At 37.0% G+C, this 17,455-nt stretch overlaps 1 pseudogene; it reads right to left on the minus strand.

The window, feature by feature from the left end:
* Window positions 1-12,826: 12,826 nt before the first annotated feature.
* Window positions 12,827-13,085, minus strand: LOC114891697 (annotated as a pseudogene).
* Window positions 13,086-17,455: the final 4,370 nt, after the last annotated feature.

Here is a 17,455-nt window from a genome sequence, read left to right on the forward strand (position 1 = left end):
CAGCTTGGCCATTTACTAGTTATGTGAAGCTGAGACCCTTGGTTTTCTCATCATAATTCAGTAATGGGAATTAAGTCAGATGCAATTTGTAAGGTGTTATGAGTTAATGTCTGTGTTATAATTCTTAAGCTATTCCTACCCTAAACTTCTTCTCTTTATATACTTGTCTAAAGTCTCATTAATGAGGAGTTGGATCCTTAGCATATATTATTATTATTATTTCTAGATGCTTCTCATTTTTTGTCAGTGTGTATGGCTTAAAAGCAGTGTGATGTGCTTAAGTTGGCTGATTCTACCTCTGCAAACCTGATTGTGAGCCTTTTTTCCCAAATTCACGTTGCAGTATTATTAAATTGATAGCTTGAAGTAGGTCATACTGGGAAAATTTACAGCATGGAAATGAACAAACCCTACAAAAAAAGGCTCTGTTTTCTTCTGAAGGGGAAAAAAAAAAATTGTTAACCCTTTACTAGCACATTAGTGCCAAGAGTCCAGGCAGAGATTGAGAGAAAAGCCTTTTTTCTTTTCCCAATAACAAAATAGGATACTACATGTCCTGAGTTCTCATTTCCCTATGACTGTGCTTCCGCTAGGAGGGGAACATATTTCCGAATTCTCTCCAAACCTAGCTCTACCTTCTGACCAAAGTGGCCTTAATGTTCTCTCCTGCCTTTTGTTTCCACAGTTGAGTTCAATTTCTCTCCATGACTGCAGTAGTCTTGACCTCTAAGCAGTAGTCTTGAATGAAGTCTTCCTTGCTTATTTAACTCCATCAGTGCAGTTTTTCTTTGACACTGTCCCAATTCCAATTTTTTGGCAATATCAATCTGTATTCACACCCCTCTTAAAGTATGTATTTCATGCTCCAAACATTAGGTGGCTCTGAGCTGTCAAATTCTTTGACCATTTATTAGATAGTCTGCCTTATCTTGTCTCTATGATAGAAAAAAAGGCAACTTGTCTGATATTTACAGAGAATCCCAGGTAAATTTTATTGGCATCATTTATTTTATTTTATTTTTTAAAATATTCTCTTTCTATTTATTTCTTTGTTTTGAATTTTATTTTATTTTATTTTTATACAGCAAGTTCTCATTAGTTATCTATTTTATACATGTTAGTGTATATATGTCAATCCCAATCTCCCAATTCATCCCACCACCATCACTGCCCCCCACCCCTCCGCTTTCCCCCTTGGTGTCCATATATTTGTTCTCTACATCTGTGTCTCTATTTCTGCCTTGCAAACTGGTTCATCTGTACCATTTTTCTACATTCCACATATATGCATTAATATAAAATACTTGTTTTACTCTTTCTGTCTTACTTCACTCTGTATGACAGTCTCTAGGTCCATCCACGTCACTTCAAATGACCCAATTTCGTTCTTTTTATGGCTGAGTAATATTCCATTGTATATATTTACCACATCTTCTTTATCCATTCATCTGTTAATGGGCATTTAGGTTGGCTCTGTGAGTTGTCTATTGTAAATAGGGCTGCAACGAACATTGGGGTGCATGTGTCTTTTTGAATTATGGTTTTCTTTGGGTATGTTCAATAGTGGGATTGCTGGGTCATATGGTAATTCTATTTTTAGTTTTTTAAGGAACCTCCATACTGTTCTCCATAGTGGCTGTATCAATTTACATTCCCACCAACAGTGCAAGAGGGTTCCCTTTCCTCCACACCCTCTCCAGTATTTGTTGTTTGTAGATTTTATGATGATGCCCATTCTAACCGGGGTGAGGTGATATCTCAATGTAGTTTTGATTTGCATTTCTCTAATAATTAGTGATGTTGAGCAGCTTTTCATGTGCCTCTTGGCCATCTCTATGTCTTCTTTGGAGAAATGTCTATTTAGTTCTTCTGCCCATTTTTTCATTGAGTTGTTTGTTTTTTTAATATTGAGCTGCATGAGCTGTTTATTTATTTTGGAGATTAATCCTTTGTTGATTCATTTGCAAATATTTTCTCCCATTCTGAAGGTTGTCTTTTCATCTTGTTTATAGTTTTCTTTGCTGTGCAAAAGCTTTTAACTTTCATTAGGTCTCATTTGTTTATTTTTGTTTTTATTTCCATTACTCTAGGAGGTGGGTCAAAAAGACCCTGCTGTGATTTATGTCATAGAGTGTTCTTCCTATGTTTTCCTCTAAGAGTATTATAGTGTCTGGCCTTACACTTAGGTCTTTAATCCATTTTGAGTTTATTTTTTTGTATGGTGTTAAGGAGTATTCTAATTTCATTCTTTTACATATAGCTGTCCAGTTTTCCCAGCAACATTTATTGAAGGGACAGTCTTTTCTCCATTGTATATCCTTGCCTCCTTTGTCATAGATTAGTTGACCATAGGTGTGTGGGTTTATCTCTGGGCTTTCTATCCTGTTCCATTGATCTGGATTTCTGTTTTTGTGCCAGTACCATACTGTCTTGATTACTGTAGCTTTGTAGTATAGTCTGAAATCAGGGAGTCTGATTCCTCCAGCTCCATTATTTTCCCCTCAAGATTGCTTTGGCTATTCAGAGTCATTTGTGTCTCCATACAAATTTTAAGATTTTTTTTGTTCTAGTTCTGTAAAAAACACCATTGGTAATTTGATAGGGATTGCATTGAATCTGTAGATTGCTTTGATTAATATAGTCATTTTCACAATATTGATTCTTCTAATCCAAGAACATGGTATATCTCTCCATTTGTTTGTGTCATCTTTGATTTCTTTCATCAGTGTCTTATAGTTTTCTGAGTACAGGTCTTTTACCTCCTTAGGTAGGTTTATTCCTAGATATTTTATTCTTTTTGTTGCAGTGGTGAATGGAATTTTTTTCTTAATTTCTCTTTCTGATCTTTCGTTGTTAGTGTATAGGAATGCCAGAGATTTCTGGTCATTAATTTTGTATCCTGCAACTTTACCAAATTCATTGATTAGCTCTAGTAGTTTTCTGGTGGCCTCTTTAGGATTCTCTATGTATAGTATCATGTCATCTGCAAACAGTGACAGTTTTACTTCTCTTTTCCAATTTGGATTCCTTTTCTTTCTTTTTCTTCTCTGGTTGCTGTGGCTAGGACTTCCAAAACTATGTTGAATAATAATGGTGAGAGTGGACAACCTTGTTTTTTTCCTGATCTTAGAGGAAATGCTTTCAGTTTTTCACCATTGAGAATGATGTTTGCTGTGGGTTTGTCATATACGGCCTTTATTATGTTGAGGTAGGTTCCGTCTGTGCATACTTTCTGGAGAGTCTTCCTCATAAATGGGTGTTGAATTTTGTCAAAACGTGCTCTGTATCTATTGAAATGATCATATGGTTTTTATTTTTTGTTAATGTGGTGTATTTTAACAAATTTTAACACCAATTTGTTAATGTGGTGTATCTTGATTGATTTGTGCATATTGAAGAATCCTTGCATCTCTGGGATAAATCCCACTTGAACCTGCTGTATGATCCTTTTAATGTGTTGTTGGATTCTGTTTGCTAGTATATTGTTGAGGATTTTTGCATCTATATTCATCTGTGATGTTGGTCTATAATTTTCATTTTTGGAGTATCTTTGTCTGGTTTTGGTATCAGGGTGATGGTGGCCTCATAGAGTGAGTTTGGGATTGTTCCTTCCTCTGAAATTTTTGGAAGAGTTTGAGAAGGATGGGTGTTAGCTCTTCTCCAAATGTTTGATAGAATTCACCTGTGAAGCCATCTTGTTCTGGACTTTTGTTTGTTGAAAGATTTTTAATCACAGTTTGAATTTCATTACTTGTGATTGTTCTGTTCATATTTTCTATTTCTTTCTGGTTCAGTTTTGGATGGTTATACCTTTCTAAGTATTTGTCCATTTCTTCCAGGTTATCCAGAGTTGCTTGTAGTAATCTCTTATGATGCTTTGTATTTTTGTGGTCTCTGTTGTAACTTCTCCTTTTTCATTTCTAATTTTATTGATTTGAGTAATATCCCTTTTTTTCTTGATGAGTCTGGCTAAAGGTTTATCAATTTTGTTTATCTTCTCAAAGAACCAGCTTTTAGTTTTATTGATCTGTGTTATTGTTTTCTTTGTTTCTATTTCATTTATTTCTGCTCTAATCTTTATGATTTCCTTCCTTCTACTAACTTTGTGTTTTGTTTGTTCTTCTTTCTCTGGTTCCTTTAGGTATAAGGTTAGATTGTTTATTTGAGATTTTTCTTGTTTCTTGAGATAGGATTGTATTGCTATAAACTTCTCTCTTAGAACTGCTTTTGCTGTATCCCATAGGTTTTGGATCATCGTGTTTTCATTGTCATTTATCTCTATTTTTTGATTTCCTCTTTGATTTCTTCAGTGATCTCTTGGTTATTTAGTAACATATTGTTTAGCCTCCATGTGTTTGTGTTTTTTACATTTTTTTCCCTTTAATTTATATCTAATCTCATAGTGTTGTTGTCAGGAAAGATGCTTGATATGATTTCAATTTTCTTAAATTTACTGAGGCTTGATTTGTGACCCAAGATGTGATCTATCCTGGAGAATGTTCCGTGTGCACTTGAGAAGAAAGTGTAATCTGCTGTTTTCAGATAGAATGTCCTATAAATATCAATTAAATCTATCTGGTCTATTGTATCATTTAAAGGTTGTGTTTCCTTATTAATTCTTTTGTCTGGATGATCTGTCCATTTGTGTAAATGGGGTGTTAAAGTCACCTACTATTATTGTGTTACTGTTGATTTCCCTTTTCATGGTTGTTAGCATTTGCCTTATGTATTCGGGTGCTCCTATGTTGGGTTCATAAACATTTATAATTTTTATATCTTCTTCTTGGATTGATCCCTGGATCATTATGTATTGTCCTTCCTCATCTCTTGTAACGTTCTTTATATTAAAGTCTATTTTATCTGATATGAGAATTGCTACTCCAGCTCTTTCTTTAGATTTCTATTTGCATGGAATATCTTTTTCTATCCCCTCACTTTCAGTCTGTATGTGTCCCTTGGTCTGAAGTGGGTCTCTTGTAGACAGCATATATATGGGTCTTGTTTTTGTATCCATTCTTCGAGCCTGTGTATTTTGGTTGGAACATTTAATCCATTCACATTTAAGGTAATTATTGATATGTATATTCCTATTACCATTTTCTTAATTGTTTTGGGATTGTTCCTGTAAGTCCTTTTTTTGTGTTTCCCACTTAGAGAAGTTCCTTTAGCACTCGTTTTAGAGCTGGTTTGGTGGTGCTGAGTTCTAGCTTTTGTTTGTCTGTAAAGCTTTTGACTTCTCTGTCAAATCAGAATGAGATCCTTTCTGGGTAGAGTAATCTTGGTTGTAGTTTCTTCCCTTTCATCACTTTAAATATAACATGCCATTCATTTCTGGATGTGGAGTTTCTGCTGAGAAATCAGCTGTTAACCTTATGGGAGTTCCCTTGTATGTTATTTGTCAGTTTTCCCTTGCTGCTTTTCATAATTTTTCTTTATCTTTAATTTTTGTCAGTTTGATTACTCTGTGTCTCAGCACATTTCTCCTTGGGTTTATCCTGTATGGGACTCTCTGTGCTTCCTGGCCTTGGGTGGCTATTTCCTTTCCCACGTTAGGGAAGTTTTTGACTATAATCTCTTCAAATATTTTCTTGGCCCTTTCTCTCTTCTCCTTCTGGGACCCCTATAATGCAAATGTTGGTGTATTTAATGTTGTCCTAGAGGTCTCTTAGACTGTCTTCATTTCTTTTCATTCTTTTATCTTTATTGTGTTGCATGGCAGTGAATTCCACCATTCTGTCTTCCAGGTCACTCATCCATTCTTCTGCCTCATTTTTTCTGCTTTTGATTCCTTCAAGTGTATTTTTCATCTCATTTTTTGTATTGTTCATGTCTGTTTGTTTGTTCTTTAATTCTTCTAGGTCTTTATTAATCATTTCTTGCATCTTCTCGTTCTTTACCTCCATTCCTTTTCCAAGGTCCTGGATCATCTTCACTATCATTATTCTGAATTCTTTTTCTGGAAGGTTGCCTATCTCCACTTAATTTAGTGGTTTTTCTGGGGTTTTATCTTGTTCCTTCATCTGGTACATAATCCTCTGCCTTTTCATTTTGTCTGTCTTTCTGTGAATGTGGTTTTCATTCCACATCCTGCGGGATTGTAGTTCTTCTTGCTTCTGCTGTCTGCTCTCTGCTTATTGGCATCATTTAAAATGTGCTTAGTCAGTGGATTCTTTTTTAAATATAAAAACAGTATTATCAAAGGGCAGATTGAAAAATAGAAAGTTGTTCCCTTTTAGTTCCCTAAACTTTTATCAGGTTCTGCAGGTTATCTCACACAGCTGTGCTTTATGAGAGGTAAGGAACTGTATTTATTCAGCAGCTTCTCTGGGGCAGTGAACTCTGAGCTCTGGCCAAGAATTACCATAAGTAACCATCACATTCCTGATTGTCAGGCACTTTTGAGTCTCCAAGTCACCCTCAAAGGAGGCATAACACAGACCAGCCTATAGTGCTTCCACCTATTTCAGTTCTGTGCTTGCTGCCCTACGTATCACTTTAAAATGCAAATATCTCTTTTAATATTTGATGATTAATGCCTGCTTCTTCCTTTCTCATTAAATTATCCCTCCACCCACCCCCACACCAAGGTGGGTCTCTGTTGATTGCAGACCAGTTTCCAAGATCCTTAGAACTGAAAACCTTTCACTCTCTACCCCGTGTCCTCTCCTTTTTTATTTGCTGTGGTCTCTGTGGCTGAGAACTATTTCTGGAGCAGTGCAGGCTAACAGCCAAGCCTTAGTGTGCTTCTTTCTTCAGGTTTCACCTAAGTAGATCTCAATATCATGCTGGCCTCGGGAATAGAGGCTCCTTAGAATACTTTGCTGCCTTCCCACCTGCCTTTAATGGTAACTAGAAATAGATTTAATGATCTCTAGGTGCATCTATAACCATCCTCAGACAATCTGGATTTCAATTATTCAACTTACTGTGGCCAGAGACCAGGACTCACCTTTCTTAGGGAACTGTAAGTTCTACTTATTCCCTATTTCCTCTCCATTTGGGCTCTTTACTGCCCTTCCTGTCCCCTGCCTGCCACCATCAAATCAGGAGAATCTTTGGCTGTCATGGTGTCATGGTAGGAAATCTATCTCTAACTCTGTTTTCAAATCCATTCAGACTCAGGTTTTTGCCTTTAGAATCCCAAGTAGCTTTTTTTGCTGTAAAATTATTTTCATTGAGCAATTAATGTTTCACAATGTGTGCATGAATGGTGAAAAGGCCACAGTCTTACAAATGAAAAAGAAAGAAAAAGCTTAAAAGATGGAAACTTCTGCTGATATTTCAAAATATTGTGCCACCATATACATATTGACATAAATACCGACTGAACAAGGTGTTTTGGTGTAGATGCTATCTTTTATTATCTTTAAGTAGAAACCCACTTAGAAGATATAAAAGCCCATGCTTTACTTTTTATGTTTCTTAACCTCAAATAAAATGGAAGTTGATTTGGGTGGAGATTAAACATAATAAATACTTTCCTACCCATAAATGGGTTCCATTTAAAAGAAATTTTTTTTTATCAAATCATCCCATTATACACTTGAAATATCTTACAGTTTCATCTCCCAATTATACCTCAGTTATGCTGAAAAATATGATTTGTTTTTCAGGAGCACTTTTGTATTGGTGAATGTAAATTATGATTTAAATCTGGCACAGTGACTGTTACGTGTTGTTTGAAATACAGGCAGGGGATAAGCACGTACTTCATAGAGTTTACAAAATGCAAATGGGTATGGTCTCAGGTCATCTTGGCCTGCAGCGGCTTGAAGCAGGATTTCCGTTCCTGGCCAGAGATTGAAGTCAGGCCGCAAAAGTGAGAGCACTGAATCCTAGCCACTAGACCACCAGGGACCAGTTGCCAGTGACAAGGCCTTGGTAGTCATCTTCCAGAGCAGATGGAATGTTGTTGTAATTAGAGACCAGGGTGACTGTTAATGGCAGGTGGCATGTCAAATATATCATGACATTTGGTTAGTAAAAACAAAGATGTTTCTAATAAAATTTTCATATCAAAGCTCTAAAAGCAGATACTCTAATTTGAATAACTTTGTAACATGTTTCTGGGTGACCAGTAGCAGAAAGTTATTTTTCAGTAGTTAACAGTTTTCCTGAGCTACAATCAGCAGAGTCCCTACTGACTAATAAAAACATGCCAAGTTCTTTGAGGTTATTTTGGTAAGTTACTTAAGTTCCCTCCGCCTGAATTTGTTTATTCATTAAATGTATATAGGACCTGGCTCTGTAAGCACACAGTAATCACCTGTTTTTCAACAAGTAAGTGCACACCTACCTTATTAATAGGTAGGGTTTTTATTTTTTTTTAATTAATTAATTAATTAATTAATTTTTGGCTGTGTTGGGTCTTCATTGCTGTGCATGGGCTTTCGCTAGCTGCGGCAAGCAGGGGCTACTCTTTGTTGCGGTGCGTGGGCTTCTTGTTACGCTGGCTTCTCGTTGCGGAGCATGGGCTCTAGGTGCGCAGGCTTCAGTAGTTGTGGCATGCAGGTTCAGTAGTTGTGGCTCGCCGTCTCTAGAGCACAGGCTCAGTAGTCTAGGCACACAGGATTAGTTGCTCCATGGCATGTGGGATCTTCCTGGACCAGGGATCAAACCTGTGTCCCCTGCATTGGCAGGCAGATTCTTAACCACTGCACCACCAGGGAAGTCTCAATAGGTAGGTATTTAAAAGATAAAGTGAGATAAAATGACATCATATAAGCAAAGGTTACATCATGCACTTGGCATTCATTAAGCACTAAGCACTTGAGCTTCTTTCTCTCTTTTTCACAAAGTGTCTTCACATCAAATACCTTATTTAGACCAGACAATTTCCAGTTTTTATTTAGGATACATGTTACCTTCATTTTCCAACAAAGCACTGAGATTCAGAGAAACTAATTGGCTTTCCAGTGTCCATGTGGCAAGTCCATATCTGAACCTTGAGTAAATATTCAGATCTTCAAGGTTGTTTCAGGGCCTAATTTCCAGCCCTGTTTCCACTACTATCCATCTGCTTCCACTTTTGGGGTCTGGTTTTCTCCTCTATAAATTGAAGGAGTTGAAGTTGTTGGGTATGGTATCAACTAATGTATGGCACAATCAACCACATAGTCTCAGTATCCCACAGCAATAGGCATTTACCTGGTTCACAGATCTGTAGGTCACCTGAGGGTCTCCTGTTCTAGGCTGGGTACATCCCTGGCTGGCTCAGCCCTGTAGATCTCTAATCCTTCTCCTCAGCTAGCCCAGGCTTACTCTCCTGCTCTGACAGATGTGAAAGAGAGCAGGCACAATAGCACAAACTATTTTCTTTTAACATTCCATTAACCCAAGCGGATCATGTGGCAAACCCGAAAGCAAGGGGTAGGGAAGTATCTTCTGTCTCTTTCCTGGGAGAATGTACTGCCAGGTCGTATGTGAAGGATGTGGATAAGGGCAGGGTAAAGAACTGAGGACATTAATGCCATCTACTTCAACTGCTAAGATTGGTTTTAGCTCTAGCATGTTGTGATTTTTCCTCCAATTTACGTTTACTCTTTCCTCATTTACTTTCTTAATGTTTTAAAAGTTGCCTAAGGCAAATAGGATTTCACAGAAGGGCAGAAAACTCAGGTCATCTTGCCATTCTGTGTTTTTTTATATGTTAATCTTGCTGCTCCCTGAACATATTGTTCCAGAAGGAGATATTAAAGGACAATCTCATAGGAGGTTGGAGCACTACATTCTCTTCATTGTAAATATGGTTTCAGGGTTCACACAGATGCAGGCCTTTTGTTTAAACAGAAAAGAACGAACTAATTAATCCTTTCTAGATGCAGAATATGGGGATTTTGATCTGAAAAGAGTGTGAAGAGGTTATGGGTTGGGGGAAGGAGATGTGGGGGAAGGTGCAGGCTCATTTCCGTCGGTCACTGCAGACTCCTCCTCAGATCCATAGGGATTGCCATATTCAGTTCCAAAGTTCAGCCTCTTTTCTTTTCACTCAGCATCTGTCATCAATCTGCCTACCTTCTGAAGACACATTTCCTCCCTATTTCTAACTATTCTATCTTTGAGCTTTTGTTTATTTTTTATATTTTTTAAAAGTATAGAAATACAGTGTACTCTTCAAAAACCTTTGAGCAATGCAGAAATACATATGGGAGAGTAGTAAATTTATTCTTTGATTGATGTTGTTAGAAATAGTCACGTGGGCTTATTTACTCTTCAGGAAATTTACTGACAACCTATGTAGGGAAACAGATGAAAAATAGCAAATATTGGAAAGGCATAAATATTTAAGATTCCAATGTTGGGAGTTGGAGGAAGTTGGGGGGAGGTCACTAGCTTGAGCCTATGCTGTATTCATCCCAGCATTCAGGCATGTCTGGAAAACTAATGGTTTAGGGCAGGTATTTATCAATTTATGTGGGAGAATGAGGAGACTTCTAATAAAGAATTAATTATAAGGCCAGCTAACTGAAGCAGACAGGTCAGTGATATAGAGAAAGTATTACAATTATAGTAATTTCTCTCACATTAGCTTCCTGCCCAACATGACAAAATCATAAGGCAGTAGAATTGTAGGAAAAAAGAAGAGCAAGAACTAAAGAGACTTAGAGTTTAAGGCATCAGTGAATTTGTAGAATTTGTGTGGGGAAGTTCAGTAGCAAGTGGAGTCACTGGCTTTTGTGTAGAAATCAGTACCTGAACCTTGCATGTACAGCTACAATGTGGCCATTGGCATCTCAGGAGCTGGGATCACCATCCATACTCACAGTACTTACAATGCTTGAGGAGCTTAGTGGTGATCCAGACACAGCACTGTCGCCAATGTTTGAAACTACCAGCACTAATTGTGACTTGAGAAAATCACCCCCTGTATCAGTAGTCACCAACAAGTGAAACTTTGAGTTGGATCAAATTAATGATTTCTGCCAGTTGATAAATTGAAGGAGGGCCCATTGAGGGAGGAGCTAAAACTGTCTTTGTAGGGCTCCCAGATACTTGGAAATCTGTGAATAAGGGATAAGAAGACACGATAAATCTCTTTTTATTGCTTTAACCTTAGTGGAAAAATGGTAGGTTGTATCTGAATGGACCCAAGTAGAAATTAGGATTGCATTGGGTGGTTCTCACTTCCCCTGTTCTTAGAGAGGTCAATGGTGATTAAAAAAATTCAACTTTTCTATCTTCACAGAGCTTATTATGCAATGCCAGAACAAAATTTTAAAATAGAGCAATTTGACATGCCTCCAAGGAGAATGATAAACTTCAATTTGGATGCCAAAGTCAAACAGGGAATAGATTAGAATGAGGGAATGACAAATAATATCACTCTTTTCCTATTCAGCATGTGGACAGGCTAATTCGCATGATGGAACATTTTTACTTGATGAGACCATGGGGAAGACTTCTCTGAAAATGATTATGTTTTCATTCTGGATTGCTGGGGAAATAAGCCAGCTGGAACAAGTCCACTCAACACTTTCTAGTGGAAGGGCTGTATCCAAAAGTTTCCATGGTAATAGTGACCTTCATTTCTTTGCAAGAAGATTGCAACTTCTTATAGAACCCATTGTTTTCAGGTGTTAGTCAGCTATCATTCCCATAAAGCTCCTATAAAAACCAAGCACTAAAATCTTGGTGTCCGTGCAATTTGTGTATCCTTTAACTGATAAGCAAGAATGAAAATTATTGGAGGATTGGGGTCCCTTCACTGAAATGGAAACACACACTTTGTTCCAGCAAATCTCCCAGGCCCCAGCACTGTTCTTTGTGGAATAATTGGAATATGGAGGATGATTACCTTCTCTTATAAGCTCTATAGCTTTGTACATTTCCCCTTTTCCCAGTTAAGTCATTTCTTAATCCTTACTGTAGGACTTATGGAATTTTCCCCAAGCCCTAGTGTAAGACAAATGGTCACCAAAAGCAGCAGCATCTTGCACAATATTGAGAAAAGATCCCTAGTAAGGTAGTCATCATTGCTAGGCTATCTGTTAGCCATTTCTCTGGCTTGTTGTGTTAAGAGACTTAGTGTGTTTGGATGGTGATGTGTCCATCACCAGGGAATGAGCTGTATTGGTCTGTGCCAACCATAGCAATTCCATGATCCTTTGCGAACAGTCATGGAAGCCCATGGTAGCTAAAAAGGAGTGTCACTGGAGTGCTTTTTATTAAGGTTTATCTTATGAATAAAAGAAAGGATGGTATAAGGTAAAGGCCCTATATGGCATCATCTACTTCCTTCCTGCTTGGTGTGCTGTTAAGAATATGATAGTTGGTACTACGCCAGCTATGCTTTGCTCAGAAAACCCATCACTAACACCTGATAATGGTAAAATAGAAACTGGAAAGAATCTAGGTTCCAGTTGTTCAACCACTAAACCAAAGTTTATTGTGGACTTCTTTTTTTTATACGGAATAAAGAAATATGATTCTTGCTTAAACCATCTTAGTCAAATATCCTTTAACTTGTAACTGAGAGACTCTAACTGAAATAGCTGCCTTACAACAAAGATGACCCACCCAGTGACTACAGTTTTAGAAAAAAGACTACTGTATAGGAGGCTTTATCCCATATTTAGGAACTGGATTTGAAAATTTGGAGTAGAGTAAAAAAGAGAAAATTAGGAATTTAGAGCAATTGTGAAGGTTTATTTTTCCCCAAATAGTCTTGAAAATAATAAAGGAAGTGATAGTGAGTCAAGTGGTACCTTATTATTTCCTTCTTGCCTCTGTTATAAGAGAAATAGCTGAAGCATTTTATTTTATTTTACTTTATTTATATTTTGGGGGGCCTGATTCATAATTTAATAGGTGTGCTGGTCTGGGTCCCTTATTTCTGCTGCTCACGGGCCCACTGCTGTGGGGTCAGGGTTTTCTGCTCAAAGGCATGGATGTGCAGGAGCTCTTCTGCTAGGCAAGTGTTCACAAGCCAGTATCTCTGAAGCAGTGGCTTCGCCTTGAACTTGGCTGACACCACGAGGACTCGGAAGCTGGACATGCAACGTGGGAGTTGTGTCCTCCACTTCCATGTGCTCCACCTCCAGGTCCCACTGCAGCTTCTCCGGGAGGTACTCAACGCTGAGTTCCATCGTGATAGCCTGGGGTGGGGGGAGTGCAACCCAGCTCGGACCTCTGCCACACTGCTTCTGCTCTTACTAGCTGAGACATTTTAAAAAAATTCATGCTTTATAATCTGGAATTGCATTTATACAAGAGGAGTGATTCAGCAATGCAAAGGGCAATGGGTATGAGTTAGATGGGTCTTGTGTTTATAGTATCACCGGGCTAAAATCAAGTTGTCAGCCACTGATGTGATCTCTTTAGAAGCTAGAGGTCCTCTTACAAGATGAGTCAGATATTGGCAGAATTCATTTCCTTGTGGTTGTAGGGGTGAGGTTCTCATTTTCTTCCTGGCTGACAGCTGGAAGTTGCAGTCAACTCCAAGAGGTCACCTACTTATTATCCTTGCACAACATAGCAATTTACTTTTTCAAAGCCAACAGAAGTACATCTCTCTGACATCTATACCCTCTTTTAAGAGCTTGCCTGCTTACTTAGGATAATATCCCCTTTGATTAAATAAAAATCAGCTGATTAGGGCACTTAATTACATCTGTAAAATATGATCTTTTTTTTTTTTTCTTTTTTTTTTTTGTCAGTGTGCGGGCCTCTCACTCTTGTGGCCTTTCCCGTTGCAGAGCACAGGCTCCGGACACGCAGGCCCAGTGGCCATGGCTCATGGGCCCAGCCACTCTGTGGCATGTGGGATCTTCCTGGACCGGGGCACGAACCCGTGTCCCCTGCATTGGCAGGCAGACTCTCAACCACTGCGCCTCCAGGGAAGCCCAAAATATGATCATTTTACCATATAATGGAACCTAACTATGGGAATGCATCGTGTTTATAGGTCTCACGCACATTCAACCACAAAACCATATAGGGCATGTACAGAATGACCCAGAAATCTTGGAGACCATCTTAGAATTCTGTCTACCACAATGTTGTCTTTATTATGTAGCTGAAGAAACTGAGGCTCAGAGAATTAAGTAATTCGCTCAAGTTACATAATCAGTAAATGCAGGACTATGATTAGAACTTCAGTCTCTCTGATTCTCAAGCCTGTATTCTTTCTGTTTGTAGCTTCTGCTGAAGGAATTTGTAAACATCTAGCTGAACTTTTATAAAGAAACATTTCCTATAATTATCAATTCCATTAATAAATCCAGAAATAAAACATGTCAATATTCTTTTTATTTAACATATTGTCTTTTTTATCTTACATAGATGTATTTTTAGGCTTTTATAGTTTCCTTTATGAAGTAATTATTCTAATGCAATTTTTAACAGAAGGTAGCTTTCTCAATTGTGAATTCTAATGGCAATGGACTTGCAAAAGCCTATATCTCATACTTTAAGTATTATATAGTTGATTAACCTTCAATATAAGATTTATTCTCAATTTTTAAGAAAAGTTGACTATATTTGTCCAAATGAGAAGCAAGGTAATTAACAGTGATTATCAAACAGGGCTGGATTGGAATTACGGTGTTATCACTTACTAATTATGTTGTCTTGCCAGGTAAGTTACTTTTCTGGCCTAATTTCTTCTAATTTGTTTATTTTTGACCCTAAGAATTTATTAGGGTCAAAAATAAAAAATGTTAGATACTAAAGTGGTAAGGACAGATTTTAATCAGCAGTAGGGAAATACGGAAAAGAGACTAGTGTGAATTGAACTCAACTTTGATTTGTACAGAGGTGACCCAGCATTCTAAAGGGAGAATGAGGGAATAAGGAGGGAGGTGGGCAGAGTTCAGTAGAGCCAGGGAAGTGTAAAATTACAAAAAGCAGGAAGCGGGGGTTGGTCTATATGTAACCGATATGGTTTTGCTAACTAGAGTTTATAGAAGTTAGGCTCCTATCCTCCCATGGCGACTGGGAGACAGGGGCCCTATCTTCAGGTATTGGCTGGAACAAACTAAATTCTGTTGGCAGCTTTGAGTTTTGGCAGGCATGAACTATTAGTGGAACCGGGATCATCCTAAGGATGTGGCCTTCAGCTGTTAGAAACTATGCTGGTATTCAAGTCTTTATAGATCAAGGTTGAGGTCTAGTTGAGAAAGGGGTCAGAGGAGCCTAGCTAGAGTTTGTTCAAGGAGAGAATAATGTACCTAAATGTCTGACACAGATAAGCTACCTCAAATATTAGCTATTTTAAATCACACTTGCCATTTTTACTTTATTAGCAATTAAATTTTATTTTGTAATTTTAAGGTTTTTTTGCAATTATAAGCAATTAAAATTTCAATTAAAAGCAATTTTAAGTTTTAATTTTATTAACAAGACACAGTACAAAAGAAGACTTTACTACAGTAAGGACACATAAAATATAAAAACAAAAACACGCTAGGCCAATTGACAAATATTTTTCTGCTTTTGAGTTGAAAAGAAAAGATAAAAATAAATTAATAGATACTTCCCAAGTATAGCTTTCTTACTCCACAAGCCTTTATAATTGTGATGACTATAATAGTAATTCTTTCCATTACCATTTTATTAATGGTATTCATTTTGATTCATTTGTATTTTTTTATTCATAAAATCTTCCAGTTGCTCTGCTGCTTTTTAAAATGACTGTTCTTTTTGAAATAGTTGGCACCTTAAATAGGCCAATCTTTACAGAATTAAAAGCCCTGTATGTTTTAAGAAAAATGCCATCATTTTAATGCAGCAAAGGGAAAAAAATATCATTGAATTCTGGTCTCAAAAACAACATGTAATGTTGAGCAGTGCTGAGCAGATCATTGCATTCCTCCTCTTGCTCTCTATCACAAAATAATAACTTGCCAGGAGGTTGTGGCAGTTATTAATGTTTCATTTTGTTCCTAGATCCAAATTAAACCCCTGAAAAATATAAAACTATGAAGCTAAAGTTGAAATTCAAACATATAATCATATAATATATTTTTAGCATTATTTTAATACTTGCTTTAATATCTTAAACACAAGGAAAGCTTTTCAAGAATGAATTTGTACCTTTTCAGTAGAATCATATGATATAATAGAATCATGCTATTACAGAATAAATCATCCATTTATTTTTCTGGAGGGACTTTGGGTCATCTAGCTGAACTTCTCTTTTTACAGGTGAAGAAACTGAAGGGAGCAGAGGTTAAGTGCTTTACTTAAGGCCAGCCAGCCTCTCTGAGCTATGTTTTGTAGTTCCCAGTCCCCTCCTGTTCTTGCCCTCCCTACTGGGCTATCTATCACTCACTCTTCTTCTTTTTCTTACCTGATTTTTTGGTTTGTTTGTTTCTCCATCTTAGCTTTTTTCCTCTGTATTTTCTGAGGAAAGAAACCAACAATGTTTACTACAGTAAACATTTAGACTGCAAGAATTTCAAATGCAGAGGAAATGCCTCGAGCCTTAGAGCCCAGGGTATTGAGCAAGTCACATTGCAGAAGTGCATTTTCTGCAGAAGGTCTAAGCATAAATGCTAGAAAACAGTGCTTGCATTAAATGTGAAAAGTAAGTCAAGTCACAATGCTTTTGAGTCCTTCACAGTTCTTCCTGTTTCTGAACTTCTCTTTCCAATTCTTCTTCCACAGGACAACCAATTGGCTTTCAAACATAATATATTGAGGATATACTATTTTAAAAATCTTAACAGACTTCCAATGTTTCTTATACATAAAACAAAAGAAAACAAAAACAAACCTCACATACTTATCCACTGAGCACTGAAGTCCTTTCGGGTTACTATCTCTATTTTCAGGCTTGTCTCACATCTTTGGCTTTCTCAGTTTCACAGTAAAGCCACCAGTTTCCTTGCCATTCCCTGGCAGCTGTTCCCTTCTCCAAAGGGAACTTTGTACATTTTCCTTTTCTACTTGCTGAGATCTTATTTATCTATTCATCCTTTAGCTTTCCTTTTCTTGAATTTGGATTGAGTTCTTCCTTTGACCTTCCTCCCTTCTCCAATGATTTTTAAAAAATCTACATATTAATTATTTTCTAGTTATGATTATCCTTAATTTTTTCTTTTTCTTTTTTCAAAATTGCTAGTATGAAAGTTGAAATACAAAATAGTATTTATAACATATGATTCAGTATAAAGAATAAAAATACAAACACCCTTTTATTCACTATCTACCTTAAGGAAAAAAAAACACAGAAAATAATCCAAAACGTTGAGGTTTCTGAGGGTTCATTCCAGATCCCATCCTTCTCCTCTACTCACAGTGAAAAAAAATCACTAAGTGTATTAACTAATACTTTTTGAAACATTTACCACATAGGGTTGTACATCTAAACAGAATATTCTTTGGTTTTGCACGGTTTTGAAGTTCACAAAAATGGAATCATGTTGTATCTTCTTTTTTTTTATTGTTATATAGATGTTTTCATTTATTGTATACGTATTAGGTACACAGTTTAAAAGGAATAAAAACCCTACTC

The sequence above is a fragment of the Monodon monoceros genome, unplaced genomic scaffold (genome assembly GCF_005190385.1).
Source record: "Monodon monoceros isolate NGI ecotype Baffin Bay Population unplaced genomic scaffold, NGI_Narwhal_1 Super_Scaffold_12, whole genome shotgun sequence".
NCBI lineage: Eukaryota > Metazoa > Chordata > Mammalia > Artiodactyla > Monodontidae > Monodon > Monodon monoceros.